At 36.6% G+C, this 23,864-nt stretch overlaps 1 protein-coding gene across 1 annotated transcript in view; it reads right to left on the bottom strand.

Annotated features, from left to right (window-relative positions):
- Positions 1–2,628, bottom strand: part of LOC150106628 (teneurin-m-like) — a 281,208-nt gene extending 278,580 nt beyond the window's left edge. Inside the window, exon 1 of the mRNA XM_090392589.1 lies at positions 2,423–2,628. The gene's annotated coding sequence lies outside the window, so the exon portion shown is untranslated. The remainder of the gene's footprint in view (positions 1–2,422) is intronic.
- Positions 2,629–23,864: the final 21,236 nt, after the last annotated feature.

Below are 23,864 nucleotides of genomic sequence, written 5' to 3'. Positions count from 1 at the left end.
TGTTAATTATATGTAAAGTAGACATACTACTCTTATATGCATATCTATTGGGCCACCGAATAAATATTCGACTGTAATACAAATTTAAATTTAAGATGTCCCTATAAATAGAAGTCATCATATCGCAGTTCATGAATATAAATCAATTTGAGATTTGTATGTGTAATTTACCTGTAAATTCAGATTAATTTGTGTAAGAATAGAGCAGGAAGGCCTTCCACTTGCAGTGGAGATAAAAGTATTTTTTATTATTATTTTTACATCAATCCCACTATGTGGCAGAACCTACAGCGCATTGATTTCATGTGTTTGAACAGAAGCAAACAGAAACCCAAAAACATTTTATTTCCAGGAAAACTAAGATGCTACGATGCAGCATCCATGTTTTCCTGTATACAATATGTGCAAAAATAATACCCAACAACGGATATCGTACTCAAATATTATTTTAATTTTTCTTCTTTAATATTTCAGAAAAAAATACCAAAAGAGATGAATTTGTCAGCATATTTCAGTTATTTATTATTTATTTATCGGCTAATTTTATAATGTATTAATTATTTAACTTCGAGAGACTGTGTTTATAGATTCGTTACTTATTTTTAGAAGATACGATTCTAAGGGATTTCACTATTAATCTCCCCCCCCCCCTTAGCTGACGTGTTCGCATGCCATTTCTCTCTGATCCAGATGGACCGCTTCACTACGCTATATCCGGAGCCATACACGAAGCGCTATGCATGACAATTAATGCGGTCCCATGGCTTGTGTGCCACACGACAGGTCCCTGCTACCAGCACCACTAGCAGATCAATACAAAAACAGATTGCAGAAAATTCAGCTTCACGGTAAGGCAGGATTACTCGGGATGTGGTTGCAAATAATGGGCGGGTGTGTGGAAAGGGAACAAGATGTAAAAGGCGAAGGGATACCCACACGGGTTAGTTTACGGAGCGTTACGACACTTTTAAGTAACTGCACAAAAGCGTTGATGTCAAGTTACCGACTATTTTCGGATCATAAAAACAGCAATTAAGATTGGGTAATTAGATAGCTGGTTTTGTTGTTATCATCATTACCGAGACAAATGATCTCAGCTGGTAACAGAATTGCAGTTTTTGCTAAAGGTACGTTTTACTAACAGAAACCAATTAAGGAAAGAGGATATGCATCCTAAAAATCTGCATGAAGAATAAGATACGTTCTAATGGAAGGTTGACTATGCAGGTAAAAAATAAATAAAAATAAAAAAAGTGCAGGCATCTAACCGATCATCAGAGTAATAGAATTCTTAAGAACCAAAAGATCCGTTTCTAACAAAAACAAACCGCAAAATTTCATTAATTATGACTGTTTTGAATGCTAATTATAACTTTCAAATTTACTGATATTACATGATTATTACGGATGTAATAATCATGTAATATTACTTTATTATTATGACATTAACAGTTCAGTTTACGTAAACTTATTTGTTAAATGATTTTTGCACAAAAGTTCCATGAATTTATTAAAAGTGAAATAGTAACATATTGTCCTGACTTTTATGTAATATTTTACATAATAGGCATATATTATTTTATTACTAATTCCTTCCTTTTGTATGTTTCACATAAAGTCATGAATTAGATTAATATTAATTGGCATTAAAATATTAGCAAATGCTTATACTGATTGCATGATATCATATAAGAGGTCAGTGTAATTTATAAGAAGGTGTTAGTATAAATTATAAAATTTTTCATTTTTTTAAGAAGACTACATTAAGTTAAAATTTCGATAATAGTATTAATAATAGATACCATTATTTTATAAAAACTAAATTCAATAAAATTTAAATTTACGAAAACTATGAAATATAATTGGTACCATTCAAGTTGTGCTGGAGATTACACATGAGATAGGATTAAAAAAACTAAAATTCAAGCGAATAAATGTAGATGCCGATTTTGTTTAGGGTAAACTGATTCCATTTCTGAAATATATAGACTTCTATAGTTTATTTAGTGAATATCAGCAGTTGTTAACCGTTAGCCTAAACTACACAGAACATCGCTAGTAATAATACTGCAAAGGATTGCTCATCATTGACCCTATACCTTAAATAACTACATCTAGGCCTAAACGATTAAGCCTAAATATCTTGCAGATAAATCATCTGCAATCTTTGTCAGAGAAATGAGTTGAAGTGCATTTATTTACTGCTTTGAGTTCTGTGATTCGCTAGCTGAATGCAACGTCAGATACCAACTAACTAACTAAGAACCTGGTGTTGACAAGCCACTTTCCTGTTCACTGAACTTACCATTTCGGATGACAGCAGCATTTCCTTGATCGCTATACGCCTTCTGGAAGACTTAGTCAATAACACCAATTCGTGCATTTCCCTCTCCCCACTTTATACTGCAAAAGAAACACTTACCTTTTCATAGTGTAAGATTGGTATCTATCGTCCATCGCACATGGTCATAAAGTATGGGAAGGTTAGGTTTATTGTATCCAGTTAGTCTCGATATCACCACATTAACCACCACATTCTGTAAAGGAGGGAAAAAAAAAACAAAACACAGTTGATTACACTGAAGGTCCGTGTTACAGATGTTTTTTTTTTTTTTTTGAATCAGTGAGATTGGGCCTCTCAGTGTTCAATAGTAAGAAGTTAACACTTATACTGAACAGTTCGCGAATGCAGTTTCACACATAACACGGGTCGCTCGGGCAGGCTGGAAGGGCAATCTCACTGTGAATGTATCTGCTAGAGAGCGGCCTGGTAAGAGCCGCTTTACTTGCGCGAGGAATCGCGGTATAGCCCTACACTCACCAATGACGAGACACATGAATCGATACCAGCAGGGTGCAGCACCGTGCAAGTACAGAAAGGTGTCCTGCATAGTGGCGTAACTTTTGACTTTCGGTGTCCGAGCTTGTAAATGGTACACAAGAGTGCGTGACTTGGTATTTGCATATAGTGATCTGCCAATGGATGAAAACTCCAATTGGTCGTAGACCAAAGTGTACTATTTCTTCCTTCTCTCTCATGTAGGAGTCCTGTGTGTTATAATAACACACATATTGCTGACTCTTAGTAGAAGTGGACTCTCAAGGTGAATTGTAATATATTTTGAAAAACTATTTGGAGTCACCTAATTACCGTTTCCATATAAATAAACGAGACTGATTATTTTAAATGGTAGGCAATAATTTCCATTTCTTAAAATATTTTTTCATTTCAAACATTCTCTAACATGAAAATATCTCCTCATGAAAATATTTTAGAATACATGCTTGCAGATTTCATATAGTTTCTATATGTAAGTAATAAAAAGGTGTATTATCATATTATTAAATAATCAGATTAAAATTAGTTTTAGAAAGTTTTACTTATGTATACTTTATTTATATATTTATTTTCTATAGTATTTTTTTAAATAAAAAAATTCAAGAAATACTAGGGATTATTTCATATTCATTCGCTAAATTTTAGAGAAACAGTTTTAATTTCACTTCCATATAATCTAAACGCAACTGTTTCCATAATGTTTTAATAATAAAAATTTTATGAATATTCACAATAAATTTATTAAGGAAGAGACCGATATTTGAAACATTTTCTCAAAAAACGTTAATATTCTTTAAGATTATATTATATTATATTATATTATATTATATTATATTATATTATATATAAGATGAATTGTATTTAGTTAGATCTGTTAGTGATTTATATAATTTATCTCATATATTTATTTATGGTTTATGTGAATACCATCTACTAAAGACTGTAAACCTTAGTCCATCCGGTAATATCAAGGATGGGCTACAGACTAAATGTTAATTTTTCAAGCTACTTAATGGAAGAAAAGTGACCACAAATTTGTATATAAATTGACCATCGCTAATCTAAAGTCAATCGATGTTCTAAATTATTCACGTCTACTATTATTCAAAGAAATGTTTTAAATTCTATTAACTAATTTAGAAGGACTTGATTGCATATAATTTGAAGTTGCAAAATCTTGTTTTCTTGGGTAAAAATCGGAATTATAAACATTAGAAATTAGCCCAAATATAATAGTTTGTTTTTGATTACTAATTTCGTGTAATCTATGAACGAGTAACAAAACTAATTTGTTTTATTTTCAAAGGAAATTCATCTGAGTGACTTCGTAATTCCAGATTTAAAATGTTTTATATAATCTGCTAAAAGAGAATTTCGGTGGAATTTTCATTCGTATTAGATAAGATGTAATTTTAATGGACATGACAATATATATGCAGTAAATATTGCATTCATTACCCGTCTTCACTTAAGAAAAAATACGATAAACCAGCTTCAGTTACACTTTTCAGTAAATACATTACTAAAGAGGTGTAAAAAACCAACTCCTAAGTTCTCCGTTCAATCTTTATCCAGTTATGAAATTAAATGTCTTAACTGAGCGCACTTGTTCTCCGGCTTTAATTATTAATATTATTAAATTAATTGTTTTGCATTGCACAGCCCTAAATTCAATATGGCTTCTGAAGATGGTTATTGATACTTTCGAGAGAGAGAGAGAGTTACCACAAAAAGAAGCCATTTTATAAAACTTATCAGTACCCATGTTACTTGAAGGGCATTTACTTACTGATTCTATCTTCCGAATATTACAACAGTTTCTACTATAATAAAGAATACTGAACAGAAAATACGGGCTTTACGATCAAATTGTTATGGACTTAAAATTCGCAATAAAACATTCGTTTTATTGTTCTCCTCCTTCGAACTGTGCTCGTCGTGTGAAAATATCTTGTATTACCATACTTTTTCTGTTCCTTTCTACGAAATGTCCATATGGGAAAGCTCTAGCTTCTTGAACTCTCGAACGAATGCTCCTTTTCACGCAATTCTCTTCTTTTCCAAAGCTCCTTCTTTTGCTCGCCTTCCTTTTCTCGACAATACTTTTAAAATAACATCAGTTTGTATCTCCCTTTCCCCCTTCTTCTCCTTCACTAGAGCCAGAAAGGATGTGATGTCGTGTAGTTTCCGGATTCGATGCTACTCTTTGCTGTCTGTCAGAAAATGTACTGAGCAGCTTACCACCATCCTAAAATGTGCTGCTCACTGGTTGGAAAAAGCCTCTCATTAAATTATTACATACTTTAATTACACTTGAATTTGCGGTATTATTAATATTTATCTATTAAATTGCTTGTTTCCTTAATGTTTATTTTGATTTCTTGAATTCATTTAATTATTTTTATAATTTTAATGTAATTTTTAATATAAAATAATACACCTTTTTTATTTTAATATGTCAGCTCTTATTATGACCATAATGGCGGTATTTCACTATTTTCCTTCCACCTGGAAACTGGCTGACGTAATTCCCATACATAAGCCAGGCAAAGACTCGCACCTACCCCAATACCCCAAAATTATCGTCCAATCAGTCTCATCTCAAATCTGGGTAAGGTTGCAGAGAAGGTCATCCTCTCACGACTTCAAACCTCAATAAATTACCTAAACATCCTTCCAAAAGAACAGTTTGGTTTTAGGCAACACCATAGTACTACCCAGCAAATCCACAGAATTGTTGAATACATCACAACCAGCTACAACTGGCGCCAGTGCACAGGCGCTGTTTTCCTAGACTTATCCAAAGCATTTGACAAAATCTGGCATTTTGGACTCCTGCACAAGCTTATCTCACCTAAAATGGTTCATTTAATCCACTCATATCTTCAAAATAGATCAATGCAAGTAAAAATCAACGGTTCTACATCCTCCCAGCGCCACATCTTTGCTGGAGTGCCGCAGGGATCTCCACTGGCTCCATTGCTGTTCTCTGTATACATGTCAGACATCCCACACAATCCGATGACTTCCATTTTGGCCCTATATGAGGACGATACGGCAATACTAACCAGATCTCTCAGACCCCTTTTCATTACCAGAAAGCTTCAAGAAAACATTCTAAAGCTGGAGGGTTGGTTCTCTAAGTGGAGATTGGAAGTCAACCCCCAGAAAAGCTCAGCCGTTCTTTTCTCAAAAAGGCCAATGTCTCCTGTAGGAGATTTGTTACTATTCAATACTAAAATTCCCTGGCAGTCAGAAACAAATTACCTGGGTGTAATTCTTGACAAAAAGCTATCTTTCAATCAACACACCAAGTCTGCATGCACAAAGGCATCTAAAGCCATAGCACAGATCTATCCGCTAATTAATAGAAATAGCAAGCTCAGCAACAGAATCAAATTGCAGCTATACCAGTTGACGATTCGTCCTATAATCACCTATGCCTCTCCGGCCTGGAGCCACACCTCTAATGCTAACATCATCAAAATACAGCGAGTGCAGAACAAGTGCCTGAGAATGATTTTGAACGCCCCGTGGTATGTTAGAAACACTCAACTCCACAGAGACACAAATATTCCCTATATCTTCTCTTTTCTACGATCCTTAGCCACCAAGTTTTTCCTAAAGACGTCCACACATCCCAACGATTTGGTTCAACAAGCTACAGCATACGATCCAACGGACATATTCAAATATAGAAGACCAAAAGCTATATTGGCCTCCTTTAGTGATGCATAATCTCCATGCCCAATCAGGGCGAGCATTCTGCTCATAAATTTTACCTTCACTGCAACCACAACAGATAGCGGGGAATATGAAAAGCATCTTGCTTCACCCCTAAAGACACAAATGTCAATTGTTAATTGTCAATATCGCCATTATGGTATTTTCATAATACTATAATACTTTTCAGTGTTATGTTATTCTAACTTCAAACAAATCTTAAAGAAGTTGGAAATAATATGATAACATAGTTATCCATCTGTTATATCTGAGATACGTAGATGAAAATATCAATTTATTATCATGACATGTACATTCAAAGGGTGTACAGGATGTCATCATAGTGCTACACGAAAAGTTTACATTTTTACTAACTTCCTATCGACAAATTTTTTCCAAATTATTCTGTTATCTGCCAGGACTCCAGATTTGATATTTCGGTCTCATAAGACATTCCTAACTGCATCATTCCACCTATATCCTGGTCGGTCGTTCTCTTTTTTCGTACCACCAGATGATTTCTCACTTAATATGCCTTAAATTTCAAATCTGATCCTGGAAAACCTCTATTTCGCTCGAACTCAGCTTGTTCTTCTCCATGTTTCTCTTCCTCGAATTTTCTTCTCAAGCATGTTTGCATGAGTCTTATCAAAAATATCAGTAGAGAAATTCCTTTGAAATCCGCACATTCAGCTTTATTTTCCTTTTTCATAGATAAGTTCTATGATAGCTCTATTCCAATAATCCGGAATTCAACTTTCCGACCAGATCTTCTAAATGATCCAGTCCAACTACTCCCTGAACATTTGATCATTTCTGGTCGAATATCATCTACTCCAGCTGCCTTTCCACATTTAATACCATGTTGGATCTCCTTTAACCAGAATTACAACACGGGTGCGATTTGGCATTTCACAAGGTGTTGGATTGTATCGACGTCTATAACATATCAGGCATTTACCAGTCATTTAACTGGTCTGACGGAAGAGAACTTTGCTCCCGGATCTATTTTTCAAGCATGTCAGATACATTCTCAATGGGGGATCAAATGCAGGCTTTGTGGTGGGTTTTGAAAATGATGAAAGTCGCTGTCATGCTCGCTAAACCACTGCTGAACAATTTTTGGACAGGATGGATAGGAGCATTGTGCATCGTCTTCTGCTGGATAAAAAAAATCAACATTGCAGGAGGGACTTGATCCGCAAGAATGTTTTCAGATACTCCTTAATCGACCTTCCAACAAAATTAGGGGACCATTTTCGTAGCAACAGAACTTGCCTCACACCATGACTCGTTGGGCCACATGACTTTTTCCAGTGTCCTGTCAGGCACACCGTGACTGGACACTGGAAATCGACTGTAGACGAACCTTCCCGTTATTCGCAGAAATCGGTGGTTTTCGTATAGGCATGTGACTGCCAATGCCGATCCTTTTTAATTTCCTTAATAGTTTGGTAAGATATGGGTCGGGAACAGCCTTCATTAAATACTTCGGTAAATTGCTGTACACAGGAAGTTCTGTTTGTCCGTACAAGCCTTCACAGACGATAGCGATCGCGTCCCTGACAAACCGTTTTAGGACTACATTTATGCCTCTTAGACAAGCAATATGTGTGTTGTTTTCCCATTGAATAAACACCCAGGATATCTTACCTTTTGAGAAACCAGTCAGCTTTGCTGTTTTCAAAGTCGTTACTCCAACCAGACGGACACTCACAATAAACTCTTCATGAAACTACAAAAGATCATTAGTGTTTCCCTTGTGATCAACACTGTTGACGGTTACGGACCGATATGTTTCGATACGCTTTTACTTCTTTTCCTTGACTACCTCTTTAACTTTTTGAGTCCACCATGGAGTACTGATTTCTCTCTATTTGCAGACAATTTCGCTACATGCCTGTCTAGTAGAAGCAATGTTTTTTTTTTTTTGCTTCAGAGTCTGCCATTGAATCTCCAAGTATTTCTTATTATTTTTTGTCTTCTCCTCATCTGAACTCGCGCACGTGGAATAGTGGTAATGACTAGTCCATGTACTGAATAGAAATCGAGAAGGTTCTTGCCATTTGCTATTATTATTAGCCTTGCCCTTTTCTCCAAATTTTCACAAAGCATTTTGGTATTCGTTTCCAACTCTGGATCTCCAACAAGTATAGGGGACCTTATCAGTGTTTCGATTTTATGTCATCTACATAATGACCCAAAACATTCCTCCACTTTCCCATTCGAACCTTCTGTGGAACTAATGACACAAATAAGTCTCATTTTACAATTCTATTTTCATGTGTGCTCACACCACTCTGTTTGAAATTGCCTACCATTCAAGAAACTTATCCTACTGTTTCGTGCTGAATATGGTAGCTTATTATTGTTCTGAATATAACATTTTGCATTTATTATTTAGAATTCTCACCTGTTTTTATCTTCTTTGTTTCTGTAATACGATGCGTCGAGGTGGTACTTGTTTGCTTTTTCCATTTTCACTTTTCTGTTGATATGTCTTAAGTTAATGGTATCAATCGTGAGTTCTGTTGAGAATACATTTGTTACATGCTCAGTTAAGAAATAAAAATATCTGATCAGACCAGCTTGAAAATATTAAAATATCTTCATTCATCATGCCTTAGCTTTGTGGTAAAATGACTTCTCATTTCTTATTAACGGTTTTCTATCTACATTTGAATTCTGATGCCTGCATACGCGATTTTCATGGTGGCCTTCTATCACAAGCTGATGAAAAGCACCTTTGGAGTGGCTCTTCGCATAGTATTCCGGCATTACCACTTGAGAATTATCTAGATTAAACTGCGAATTTGGAGATATTTAAGACAGAATCATGACATAAAAAACGTACATCAGTGAAGACAATGAGCTACATTTACTCAAGTCCTTGTCGATCTCTTAGCACTGATTTCTTTTGGATTTTAAACCCTTGAGTCTTTCTCTATCATTCTCTTCGTGTTATCTTTCCATTCCTCTCCTATCTTACAGCCACACACACCCACATTATTTCTTTTTCCCTCTCTAATAGGATCAATATTTTATGCATTTAATATTTTTCTTTGTGTGTGTGTGTAATTTATTGCGATGACTTTCGCTTTATATTAAAAAGCAGAGCGGCATATTTTTGACTTAAGATTTCTCCGACACATAAAGAAGGAAGGACTTGTTTGTTTTTGTTTTCTATGTACTTATGGAAAGTCTTAGCCAACTGCAACACTAACTAAATTCTTCAGTTCTTTCATTTCAGGAAATATGTTGGAAAATAAACCTCCAAAAAATGAAGATAACGCACGGAAAGAAGGTAGATTCAGGTTTAAATTCATACATAATTCATTGGACGCAACGTTCTCCGAAATTCTGTAGCAAAGTCATCGCTACTTATGAAACTCTCATTATTTTCTCTCACCGAGATTAGAAGCGCCTCACTTTCCAGATTATTCACGACACTCAGCTTTATGTAGTTGTAGATTGATAAATAACACGCAGACACAGAGCACATAATCATTATAAAAAGCTTAAAGCTAGCAGACTCATATGACTCAAACAGCTGCTGCTTATTTCAACTTTATCTATTTCCTTTCTTTAATATACTTTTTGCAGGTAATGATCAATATTAGCAATACACATTCTCCTACGCCAATAGAGTAGCTGTCAGAGCTTGTGAATTGGAGATTGTCTCTAGTCTAGATTTTAACACTTTAAACCCTCTTCAACACTGGACAGCAATGAACAAGATCAAATTTTGTAACTTTTTTTTTCTGTTTTACGACTATTTTTTTTTCAGTATCTTATACTGGATAGGAACAGTTGCATTGTTATAAAAGAAATGCATTTTTAGCGACCTCATTCCATCAATTACTTTCGTATAATAGTTTTGTTCTTTCAAAGGTAAGATTGTTTCCATCTCTCGTTTATATTTCAGTGAAATCACTCATCATTCGGATATACAGATAATAATTCGCAAACAACTCTATATCTCAACTGGCAACACGACATTGCACCTTCCGATTGAAAAAAGACCTGAGTTCGATTCTGACGAGAGGAATCTTTACGTGGACGTTTTCAAATGAAGGTGACAAATCGACCAAAGACTACACACACAATTTACAGATAAAAATACTATCATTGTGCGACATATGGCATTATGAGTAGATAGTGGATTGTATGGAGTAGAGTGCTCCCCTATAATGAGTCCTTGAACTCTTTAGAGGTGTCACGTAATCATAACAATGTTTAACATATCCATGAGAAAGATCAGGAAGTCTTAAATCTGTAACAAACCATTTTTGTACTCAATTACACTTCTTAATTATTAGTAATGTACATTTAGATACCTTGCATGTCGATCGAGAAGATGTTCCTTAGTAAGGAAAAGTATACTTGTTCAGAGCAGTAATTAGCGTCTATTCCCTACGGTGCTTCGTACCTGTAGTTTTGGAATTAATAATCAGTGCATGCATCTTATAGAATCCAAAAATCAGACGCTGATTTTTGGATTCTATAAGATGCATGCACTGATTATTGAAAAACGATTTCATGCGTCTTCTGTGTTGGTATATAAATAGGCCATCGGTATTTTCTTTCTCTTTAGTTTCATTGCATTAATATTAGCGTATTACTACCATTTGTACACTCTAAAGCGTATTCGTATTTATTACTAGTAATATTCGGTATTTTTAAGCCTTTGTGTATATATAAAAGAATGCATTCTATTCATATTTATTTATTTTATTACAGACTTATTATTAGACAAGGATGTATGTGAATAATTTATAAAAGACTTTGAAATTTACTTCTCAAAAAATAAACAAAGAACATAAAATTTAAAATAATCCATAAAATGGATTTGTTTAACTGAAATTTCGGACACTGACTTTCAAAATCTAGGTTTTTATCAAAATTGAGAAAAATCATTCCATACAGTTAATAGTTTTAATAATTACTTAGTATTAAAAAAATTAAACTATATTTAAGTCGAGGAAATTGAACAAATGTCAGCTGTTAGGAAAGAAAACGTGGAACTACCTTTTAAACTGCTTGTAAGGGATCGCAATGTCTTTCTAATACTTTTAGTTCACCATTCGTTTTTTACTGACCTACATTGAGATAGTATAGGAATGTACTCATCACTATTACTTTATATCATTTAATTTGAATTTACCCTGGAGCGTACTTCGTTCTTATAAACTCTACAAGAAGTGAAAAATCTTCTTGATAGTTTGGTTCAATCTTTGTAAAATAATGGACACGTTATTAACAGTCTGTTTCCACATTACCTCTAAACTCTTCCGGCCTGGTTAATCCTAACCAATGCAGACTTCGTAGTTGTTGCTCCAAGAGGAATCTTATTAAAATCATTCACCCATGGGTAAATGTAGCAGAACCGTTTGTGGAAGCAATTTCTATTAACGAAAAGGCATTTAATCAGATTTTACATAACTATCCAACGGAAAGAAAGCATTGATCTTTGGTTTGTTTCCTACCTTTTGGAATTGAACAATCCACTTAATCTCCAGCTAATGCAACCGTCAGATATTCAAATCCAATACTATAATTTTTTCTTTCATGTTCTGTCCCTTTTCGACCCACACTTAATTTTATGGAACAATAAGCAAAATATGTAGAAAATTATATGAAAATTAAAAAAAAAAAAAAAAAAAATATATATATATATATACAGTATATATATATATATATATATATATATGTGTGTGTGTGTGTGTGTGTGTGTGTGTATGTGTGTGTGTGTGTGTGTTTTTAATATATATATATATATATATATATATATATAAAACGCATTTTATGGAAATATATATACTAAAATAATATAATAAAAATAGAAATAAAATATTTGTTATTTTAATTTTCATTTTCATTCTATACATTTCATTCAATTGAAATTAAATTTTTCAAAGATTATTTAAGTTGCCATGTGAATTTATATTCGTGATACTCTTCCACCTATATTATCATACGCTGCTTGGAAAGAACTCAATGGACAAGGTGCATCGTGTCATGAAACGAATTACGTGTTTGTGTTCCGGTATAAATGAGGAATACGATGCTCCCAAGTCAGTGCTCAACTGTGTCCGGGTGAAATGGCTGTGAGAAGAGAACTGATGGAGTTCTTTAAAAGAGGCGTTGTGATAGGATGCCATGTTGCAGGCCTATTTGTTCGCCAAATTGTGGACAAATTGGGCCATCGCAGGTCAAAATACCATACTGAGATGTAAGTGCAGAGAGTCAGCTGCAAGTGGTACCCGGAGTGGACGATCAACCACACTCACCGAACGTGACCGTTGGGTGTTATGAAGGATAATAGTAAACACTGCCATTCGTTAGCCGATACGTTCAGTGTGCAGTTCCGGGCATCGAATGAGACACGAATCTGCATAAAAACATCCAGAACCGAGACTCACAAAATGAGTTTTCATGGTAGTAGCGCAACATACAAGCCTCACATGCATCGTCGTCTTCAGTGGTGCAAAGAGCGTGTACAGTAGGACGTGACGTGGAAACTTGGAAAGCTTTCCACGTCACGTCCATTGTTGTTATAGAGCGATGAATCACGCCACACCATCTACCGAACAGATGGACGGGTGTGGATGTGGGAGGATGCCTGGTGAACGTCTCTTACCGGAATGCATAACTCCAATTTTGAAATTCGGAGGTGGTGGTGGTGTGATGGTATAGTCCTGTTTTATAGTCCTTGGTTTGGCCTCCGACCTCTGGTGTGGTGCCACGAACATTAAACTCCGAGAGTTATCTGGACATTCTGGACACTGCAGTACTTATTGCTTTTGGCGTTTCTACGGAAATGACCATTGTCTCTTTCAACAAGTCAATGCACCGTGTCATAAGGCTAATGCTGAAACTGCGTGGTTTGTGGACAGGAACGTCACCACACCTGACTGGCCTCCACAGTTTCCAACTCTGCTGAACACCTGTGGGATGAACTAGAGCATCGGATGACGTCAAGGGGTGTCCACTACACAACACTCCAGGACCAAATTACATACTTAAAAGAAGATTGGTCCAAAATTCCTATTGATCGCTATTATACGTTTGTGGAAAGTATGCCTTGCAGGATTCCTGCAGTCATCGCAGAGAAAGGAGATCCTATATCCTATTAAGGTAGGCGCCATGATTGTTTGTTCCTTACACTATGGTGTCTGTTGATTTCTTTTCGAGCAGTGTACTGTAGCTATATGATCGATTTGACATTGTCTCTGACAGCTAATCTCTAATTGAAGATAAATTTGTGCGAGGTGATGCTGACGTGGTCTCCGATGTGGGTGGCTTCCTGGTGAGTTTCATGACGATCGATTCAGTTTTAAAGTTATTATAAAAGGCAGATATAGCGATCTGAAAAACTAATAGTGCGTTAAATACTCGACTGTTAAGATCGCATCAGATTGAGCATCATCTTTTCTTTATCTTATATGACATTCACTGGTGGAGAAAACACTGTTAGGAGTGGACGAATCGTTCATATACAGGGTGTTCGGGATAAATTTGACATATTTATAATTAATTATATTTTTCCGTAAGTTACGTGTATTAACACACACTTCTCTTCATTTAAAAGTTTGGACCCTTCTTCATTCATATACAAGATGTCAGAAAGGATGGATAGCTGGAACCCACCTGAATCATGGAAGAGAATAACTTGTATCATGATGATTCGTGCCCGCCATCAAAATAAGGATATTACGACTGCTGCCCAATGCTCCCTGAATACAGTAAAAACAATCAGGCATGAACTAGAGACCTGCAATGGTGACTACGAGGATGTAGCAAGAAGAAAGATCCCTAGCAGACGATCTGATTGCGTTCGTACAGCAGAATTCCTCGCAAATCTGCAGGAACAGGTGTTGAAGAACCCTGGCATTGGAATTCGGGCTTTGTTCGTGGAGTTGCTAACTGTAGTCAAGCCCTGGATAACAAGGGTAGCCAATGGTAGGCCGTATGTATGGCAGCAGGATTCGGCCCCTTGCCACACCTCTGGGAAAAGTCAAAAATGGTTGTCTGAAAATTTCTACGACTTCACCAGTCCAAATGTTTGGCCTCCAAACTCCCCAGACCTTAACCCCATGGATTATTTTGTATGGGGCGCAGTTGAAAAAGACACCAATCGCACTTCCAGTAATACAAAAGCCCAGTTAATGGATAAAATTAAAACAGTTTTTGCGGCCCTTCCCAGGGAGACTGTAGCATCAGCTTGTTCGAGGTTCCGAAGCAGAATTGAAGCTGTGATCGATGCTAATGGTGGTTATTTTGAGTAAATCTTGTTGATAGTATTGTAATTAACTCTGCCTGTAATGTTTTTTTGTCAATTCATTAAATTTAATAGATACAAAGAAGATTTTCTTTTTCCTTACGAAACTGTCAAATTTATCCCGAACACCCTGTATATGACTAAACAGAGTATTGTATCCAAGGAAAGATTCAGCTTGTAAGAGAGAGAGAGCAAACAAGTAGCAGAATCCTTTTTCTGCTTATGGTACTGTTGTAAAAACATTATTGAAGCAGCAAAGATATCACGCACAGGTTTGTTGATCATGTTTAGCTGAGACTAAATTTCCGATTTACTGCATCCTTGGATGGTATTTAAAAACTATTTAAATTATCTAATATTCAAGAAAACGCTAAAGAGAACTTCAAAATTATTTTGTTCTTTATTTTACGAAAAGTGTGTCGGCTGAGATAAAAATCGCTATTAAGTTATGAGTGGTTAAATGCAGTTTCTGGTTCGCTTATTTCAGGAGCGGGATTATTATTGCAAATAACTATGCCACTGGAAATTGTTTTGCTCACGTTATCATGTTTAACGTACTACTTGAAATAATGGTTAAAACGAGTGGAATAATTTTCTCTGTTATTTAATAAAAATACAAATATTCATTTTCCTTAGGTTTCCATCTCAACTACCAGGGGAAAAAATAATAATTTTTTCCTTCCTTATTTCTGCTACACACAATTCTTTATGTCCACGTTACTGGTTCGAATAAAAAAGAAAATATTTTAATTGTGTGCATGAAAGTAGCCAGAGGAAAGTTCTCACTCGATTCATTTCCTTTTGGTTTGAAATAACACACCAAAGAAACAAAATTTAAAAACGACTGTCATGTACATATTATTTTGCTTATAATGATTACATCGTTATTATCCAATGTCAAAGATCGTAAATTTGTGATGTGATCTACATTTTCTCCCCCAAAAAAAATAATTTTCGTGCAATTATTGTAACACTTCTCTAAGCACACCAAAACACATTGTTAAACCCTGTCAAATTGAATATAAAAAACATTAGAATTAAAAACAAAATAGAAATCAGCATCAAGAATGTTATAGGTTAACAATAATTTAAGCTAAAATCGCAGGATGCAGGACGCAGGACATATATGGCGCAGAAGGTGAAGCTTGACGCTTTTTATATTCCCTGTTGTCTGTTTCGGGAGCAGTGATGGGAGAGATTTGTGAGCTATTTTAGCTCGCCCTGAATGGGCAGAAATGGTTATTCGTCGTTAAGTGTTAGGATGGCTTTCGGTCTTTTATGTTTCCAGTGGCCATTACCGTCATAGTTTCCGGCTTGCTGTATTAGTTGGTTTGAATGCGTAGATGTCTTCATAAAGAATTTTTCTGCTAGGGGGCGTAGTAGTGGAGAGATGTAGGGAATATTTATGTCCCGGTGGATCTCGGCGTTCCTGATGAACCACGGGGCGTCCAGTATCATTCGCAGGCACTTGTTCTGTAGTCTTTGTAGCTTGAGGATGTTTGTCTTGGAGGTATGGCTCCAGGCTGGGGAGGCGTATATGACTGTGGGACGGATCACTTTCTTGTACAGTAGTATTTTGTTTATTGAGCTTAGTTTGCTGTGTCTGTTAATCAAGGGGTATAGCTGGGCGATAACTTTTGAAGCTTTGCTGCATGTGCTCTTGATGTGGCTGTTGAAGCATAATCTGTTGTCGAGGAGTATTCTGAGGTATTTTGCTTCAGTTTTCCAGGGAATTTTAGAGTTGAACAGGGTGATGTCTCCTTTGGGGGATGCTCGTCTTCTTGTGAAGAGTATCGTTATGCTTTTCTGGAGGTTTAATTGTAGTCGCCAGTCTGTAAACCATTTTTCTAGATTCAGGATGGTGTCTTGTAGTTTTGTGGTTACGAGATGAGGTTGGCGGGACCTGGCTAGTATAGCCATGTCATCTGCATAAAGGACGATGGTGGATGTGAGAGGATTTTGAGGGATGTCTGCCATATAAATATTGAACAGGATCGGGGCTAGCAGTGATCCTTGAGGAACTCCAGCGAGGATTTTCCGTTGGGTTAAGACTGTTTCATTGATTTTGACTTGCATCCTCCTGTTTGAGAAGTATGATTTAATCAGGTGTATCATGTTTAGTGGAAGGTTTGCGATAATAAGTTTGTCTACTAGAGGAGGCCTTGGTGCCAGATCTTATCGAAGGCCTTTGAGATGTGTAGGAAGACGGCCCCAGTGTGCTGATTCCAACTAAATCCTGTGGTGATGTATTCTACCAGTCTATGGATCTGTTGGGTGGTGCTGTGATTTTGACGGAAGCCAAATTGTTCTTGTGGAATGATATTTAGTTGGTTGACATGATCTTGGAGTCTGATGAGGATGGTTGTCCCTGCTATTTTCCCTAAGCTGGATAGCAGGCTGATGGGACGGTAATTTTCAGGTAGGCGTGGGTCTTTGTCTGGTTTGTGAATTGGGATGATGTCAGCTATTTTCCATGACTGGGGGAAGTGCTGCCGTTTGAGGATGGAGTTTATGATGTTTGTCAGATGTGCTATGGCTTTGCGTGGTAGTGCCTTGATGACTTTGTTAGTGATGCCGTCGAGACCTGGGGCTTTTTTGATCTTGAGATGGTTGATGATGCCGATTATTTCGGTAGGTGAGGTAGGCATTATAGGGCTTGGATTGTCATCGGGACGATTTACTGTGAACCTGATTTTACGATGGATTTTGTATGCAAGGTGCTGTTCTGCTTGGAGAGCGGGGAAAGCGATTTGCGCTTGTTTCTGAGGTTGTTTAGGAATTTCCATATGGAATGGTCTGCTGTGGAGATGGAGGTGAGCTTGTTTCTCATTGTTGATTCCTGTGGTTCTGGAGAGCTTCTCGGACAGATTTGTTTAATCTGTTGAGGTCTGTTCTGTCCTGGGGGAGCACTTGTGTTGTGGTATCTTTGTCTGTTTTTTTCCCTTATTAAGTCCATGCTTTCTTCCAGGAGACGGTTTTGTTTCTGGATACTGTGGTTGCTGTTATGGCTTTATTGATTAATTGGTGAGGTTCTTTATTGCCGTGTCTATTTCTTCCTTGGCTTTTATATGGGGAACCGGACCAATATGTTCTGGTAGCACTTTCCTAAGTTTCTCACAGACAAAGGAGGTTTTTTTTTGGGGGGGGGGGGGGTGACTGGTCTTTGTTCCCTAAGTGAAGTAGGATTGGGTTGTGGTCTGATGATAATTCGTTTAATGCTTGAATGCTGTACTGGTATTTCATGTTGTGTAGGATGACGATGTCGAGGATGTCGGCTGTGCCAGTTGGGCTGTGGTGGGTTGGTTCGGTGAGTCCTGTTACGACAGCATTGTTTAATCCTGTGTAGCTGAAGAGGATACGGCCATTTTTATTTGTGGTTCTGCTATTCCAGTAGGGATTTTTGGAGTTTAAGTCCCCAGCACACGATGATGGATTCATTTATGCCCAGTACAGCATCCAAGTCAGAAAATAGCAGAGTCTTAGCAGGGGAAGTTGTAGGCGGCATAGATTTTAAGTCTTCCAGTTGAGTTTGTGTGGCCTTCGACACCGGTGAGGTCTAGGTTAGAGGTTGGGGGGGGGGGTGAGTATTTCATTGTGCCTGATGCAGTTGCTGATAAATATGGCTGTACCAACGCCTCTGTAGTCCAGTCGGTCATTTCTATACAGTGTGTAGCCTCTGAGTTTTGTATTGTCTGCAGGTGTTAGATGAGTTTCATTAATTAGGATGATGTCAGGGTTGTATCTGTGAGAGAATTCTTGAAGCTCCAGTATCTTGTTTTTTAGGCCATTGGCGTTCCAAGCTGCGATTTGTAGTTAGTCTGGGAGTAATCTAGTTTTGTTCATTAACAAGCATTGATAAGATGGTTTGAGTTTCTTTTAGAAAACTTTGTGTGGAGGAGGTTGGTGAAGGGTTTGACTTACTGAAGTCTTGAAGCATGTTTGCCAATGAGGCTGTGATGACTGTTGTCATGTTTGGAAGGATTTGGTCCTGTTGGATATCTTTGGATGGATGGGCTACTTCGGCTTATGTCCTGCTTCGACGACAGTTTTCCAGACTGTTGGCAATTTCCATGGTATTTTGTTGTGTATCAGGCAATTGAGGAGCCGTCGAATCTGGTGCCTGTGGGCAGGGTTGAGAGATCTGTTTCCTTTTGTCGTCTGTTTTATTTTTAGGGTAGTGACTGCAGCCTCTGTAGTTTGCCGGGTGGGGTCCCCCGCAGTTCGCGCATTTGGCTGGTGAGGTCCTGGGTTTTGAGCAGGTTGCTGTGGGGTGGTTTTGCCCACATTTGAGGCATTTGTAGTCTGCTCTGCAGAGTTTCTTTGCCTCTCCGTACTTCTGACATCTGTGGCACTGGCCCGACGAAGCTCTTTTCCTTAGTGGTTCAGTTGTGATTTTCAGACCACAGATCGTTGTTATGTTATATATGTTCTTGTGTGTGTGTGTGGGGTATCTCTACGAGTACTAGGGGCATTGGACTCTTGTCGGCCGGTAACATTCTGCTGACCTTGATAGGTGGGAGATCGTGGAGGCGGAGGTCTTCAGTTATTTCATCTGTGCAGATGTTTTCTGTTACTCCCCTGAGTACAACGTTTAGGTTTTTCTCCGACTTCAGTGAGTAAGTATGATATTAAATATCTAACTCATCCATGGTTTTTGTGAGGTGTCTGTAGTCGCCTACTGTGGCAAGCTGGATTTTAACTCCGTTGTCTACGTTTTTTGCCCATGGATAGGCAATTTGGTGGTTTTGCATAAATAGGCCTGAAGGCCGTCCATCGTTCTTTTTCCCGTAGTACAATTGGAGGAACTTTTTCATTGTCGTTTGTGGGAAGGTCAGTGTTGGGGGCATCTTCTTCAATCTCCTCGTTTACCTGAGTCTCCATTGTTTTACGCTTTTTTCGAGCATGGGTTTCTGTATCGTGTTTTGGTGTGGGAGCAGAGATTATCCGGTTCATCTTCCCTTCTTCCCCTGGTGTTGAGTTGTCCCCTTCTGTGGAGTCATCTATCGCTGAATATAGGCCACTCTACCTCAAATTACTTCACTAGTTTTTTGAGGAGCTCGAGCGCCAGCTTCTTATCCAGAGATTGGACAAAGTCGTCGGGACTTAAACTGTTCATGTTTAAAAGTATTCAATTATGCTTAACTGAGAAATATTTATAATGGTGAAGAGAACGAGCAAAGGCTGGAAAATAGAATCAAAACTCTTACCTTGTATTCCGCTATCAAAGAAGATTCACAAAATCTAAAACTCACTAATCACCACTGAAATCAAAAACATTCTTCTCAACAACAACCATCATGCCAGTATTCATCTTCCGCTATCGCCAAACCAAAACTCGAAAACCGTAATCAAGCTAAAATCGCTTTACGTGTTTGCTAATTAGAAGGAAAATTATACTTTAAATTCTATGGTGGATAAATGCGATTATCTTAAATTATGAAATCTGCGAATAGTTAGTAACATGGTCCTATTAATAAAATAATATAAAAAGGATAAAAGCAAATTGTAGAAAAAATATTCATTTTTGACTTGTTTAATTATCATAAGCTTCGATAATCTTAATAACATAAGATATGATAATTTAAAAAATGCTGTTTTTGTTTTTATGACTTCTTTCTTCAGTCAGATTTATTATTTCCTCCGAAACTATACAAATCTATATTTATAATAATTTATGTTTTCTCCTGATATTTATCTAACATTAAAGCAAGAGTTTGTTCCAATTTGATCATTCAAATTTTATTACTTCAGAATACGTGTAGACTTACAAAAATCGAGTTTTCTTATTATAAACCACACTTGTTATCAATTGAAATGCCAACGCTGGTTTTCAACTTCACTGAGTTAATGCCAGGCTTATCTTGTAAAATTTTCAATTTTGTAACTCACAGTTTATTACTTGTTTTATAACGCTATCAAAACTTTAATGATTTTTTTCATTCATTTATTGGAAGTCGTGTTCTGAACATGTAAAAATCTTCTGAGTATTTTTTTAATTGTTCTTTCCCCGTATGTCGTAGATGTTTATTGATATTTATATATAATATAACTTTGCTTATGCCAGTTGCACGGACAGATTACAAAATATAAAAAACCACATCTTACATAATCTTTAATTCTCTTGAGGCTTAAAAAAATTTAGATATTTTTAGTTTTGCCGCTGCACAAATCTATAAAAGCTTTTTTTTTATTCTTATCTCGCAATAAAATCTCAAAATATAATTATGTTTTATTCTTATGGGTTTATCTAAACTAAATGAATAAATTTAATAATATGGGAGAAGTTTGTTACCTTGCAATTTCGCAAAATATTTCTGTAAAAATTTCTGTCTCGTAATATTTTGCATAAATAAATAATATTCTGTCATACATGCTTGTCTACAAGCTAAATTTACACGATTAAAAATTCATTTCCTGCATAAACAAAACAACTTCTTTCATTTAATTTAAAATATATAAATATGTTTACAGTTTACAGCCGTTGGTTCGATTATAAATAACAGTAGCAAGATATACGAGGGTGGTCTGAAAGGTCTCGGCCTCGACCATAGATGGCAACACTATCGGCACAATAGTATAACAATATGAATATGATAGATTGTTTAAAAGGTAATTGAAAAAATATAACTTGGGTGCATAACGATAACATTGAGAATGTTATTAGTAACATTTTTCAAAAAAAAAAAAAAAAGGAATGTTTTCGAAAGCTGACATACTGGCCACTGAATTAGAAACTTTTGTTTAATACTGGCATTCGACTGACAATACTGATCGTCTTCAATTTCCTGCGCATAGTGAGATGTCGAAAACAGCCTTTATTAAATGTTTCGATCAATTGTTGTACACAGGAAGTTCTGTTTGTCCGTACAAGCCTTCTCAGACGATATCGATCTTTCCTGACAATGTCATAGGACCACAGTTATGCCTCTTAGACAAGCAATGTTGGTTATTTTTCCACTGATTAAACACTCGTGATATCGCACCCTTTGAGAAACCAATCAGCTCTACTGTTTTCAAAATCGTGGCTGCAGCCAGACGGGCACCGACAATAAGTCCTTTATCGAACTCTTAAAGATCTTTTGTTCTTTCCTATTGTGATCAACACTTGATCACGTGCGTTATGACGCACGTGACCAAGTATTTTGCATATAAACCACGAAAGTGACGTTAACGTGCATCTGCATAAAGGTTTTCTAATTTAGTGGCGGTATGTTTAGATTCAATGGCAGATGAATGGCAGTAGCAGATTCAAAGAGGTCAGCAATTCAACTATAAAAGGAGGTTGCGTTGCTTTTGCTCATATTATTAAAGATTTAACAGAACGCGGATGGCATGATGGATGCCATTTCTGATGAACAGCTTCCAAGGAAAGACCTGTGGAAAAGACACAATACGGATCGGCGCATATGGGTTTGGTTCCATGCAGTGGAATGGATGCTGGCTGAGTATAATATAGTGTAGATGTGATAACGGACCGATATTAGTTCAAGAGAACATAGTTTGGACACAATTGGAGAATTTCCATCACAACCAAAATCTTTTTAGTATCCAAGTTGATCAAGATTCTTCTGATGTTTTAATGGCTACAGGAGGCATACAATGCAATATTCCAGATAAAGATTAAAGTGATTTGCCCCAGTCATCTACAGGTTTTACATGAAAAAAACGATGCCGGATTTCAACTTTATCATCAGATGATTTTGCACTACTGCTGTCTGGGTGAGAGAGAGAGAGAGAGAGAGAGAGAGAGAAAGGCATGATCACAGATGAACAAAAATTCGCCGAACAGTTTTTAAAAGTAAAGAACTATAAGCCTTAAATGCATTGGTATTGGAGGAAAGTTTGTACCTTTAGCCCTTTCAAATTCAGATTTATCCCGAGTAGTGATTGTTCTGCAGATGTTGTCGACGTGATTATTGACTGTGAATGAAGCTTGATCTTTACCTCAAGTCACTTTTCACTTAATATACTGTTAGTTTATCATGGATGTCCTTGGAGAACTTCTTGAAAAACTATGGCTTGGTTATTCAGAGATTTTGAACAGACCTGGGAATGAAGGCAGTTATTTCAACATCGATCATTTCTGCAATACGAAATGGAAAGCGTAGATTCGAAACTGGTATGCAGTTGTGATCTAAGTTACCAAGAGCTTAGTCAGCGGAATTGGAAAAAGCAAGTCAGTTGGAATTTTGGACGTTAAAGTCTCTTTTACCAATGTAATGTATCATTCCTTTATATCCATCTACAATATGTTGGCTATTTGGATTAATTGCAGAAGTAAAAATTGCGTTATATTAATTACGTGTGTTCTTCACACCGGTTTGCTTGTTTTGCGCAATATTGCTGCTTGATATGACTATTTCAAATAATAATATTGTTGCCACATACACGCCATACATATAGTCTCGAAGAGTTTACTTAGTGATTTATCTGTTGAGAAATTTAATTTTTGATTGACGAATTTCAAGAATTCAGTTTGAAATAAATACTATTTCATAGTAAAATTTTTTAATTTTTCCTTTTTAAACAGATGTAAAAAAAAAAAATGTAACCCATTTTTACACTGTCATAATGTAGACCGAAGGGCGACATGTGTTCTTTGGATCATCTTTATATAGATGACTAAGCGCTAAAAATAAGTTGCTTGGTCTCATAAGGTTTTCTTCAAGGAAACTGGGACTTTATTTCTTCTGCAAAATAGAAAAAAGGTCGGAGAACTCATGCAGTATTACAAAATATCGGGCCTTAGTTACTTCGTTTGTATTTCAGCGATTCCAAATCCAAAGTAGTCCTTATTCTTATAAGGACTGGCTTAAAGGGGCGAAGCAAGAATGCTTTTCATCTTCCCCGTTATCTGTAGAGGACAGTGTAGGGATAAGGTGTTATTGAGCAGTTAAAGCTCTGATCATGGCAGGAGGGTAACAGCAATAGCCGAGCCTCAGTTAGAGCTTCACTGGCTACAGCATTGCCATCCATTACCCTCCAAGGGTATTGGATTGAATGAATCAGTCACCGCATCTC

The sequence above is a fragment of the Typopeltis vanoorti genome, chromosome 5, assembly GCF_054136105.1.
Source record: "Typopeltis vanoorti isolate ZY-2024b chromosome 5, IOZ_Tvanoo_1.0, whole genome shotgun sequence".
NCBI lineage: Eukaryota > Metazoa > Arthropoda > Arachnida > Uropygi > Thelyphonidae > Typopeltis > Typopeltis vanoorti.
The sequence above is the reverse complement of the archived record's forward strand: the minus strand, read 5'-3'. Positions and strand labels throughout refer to the sequence as shown.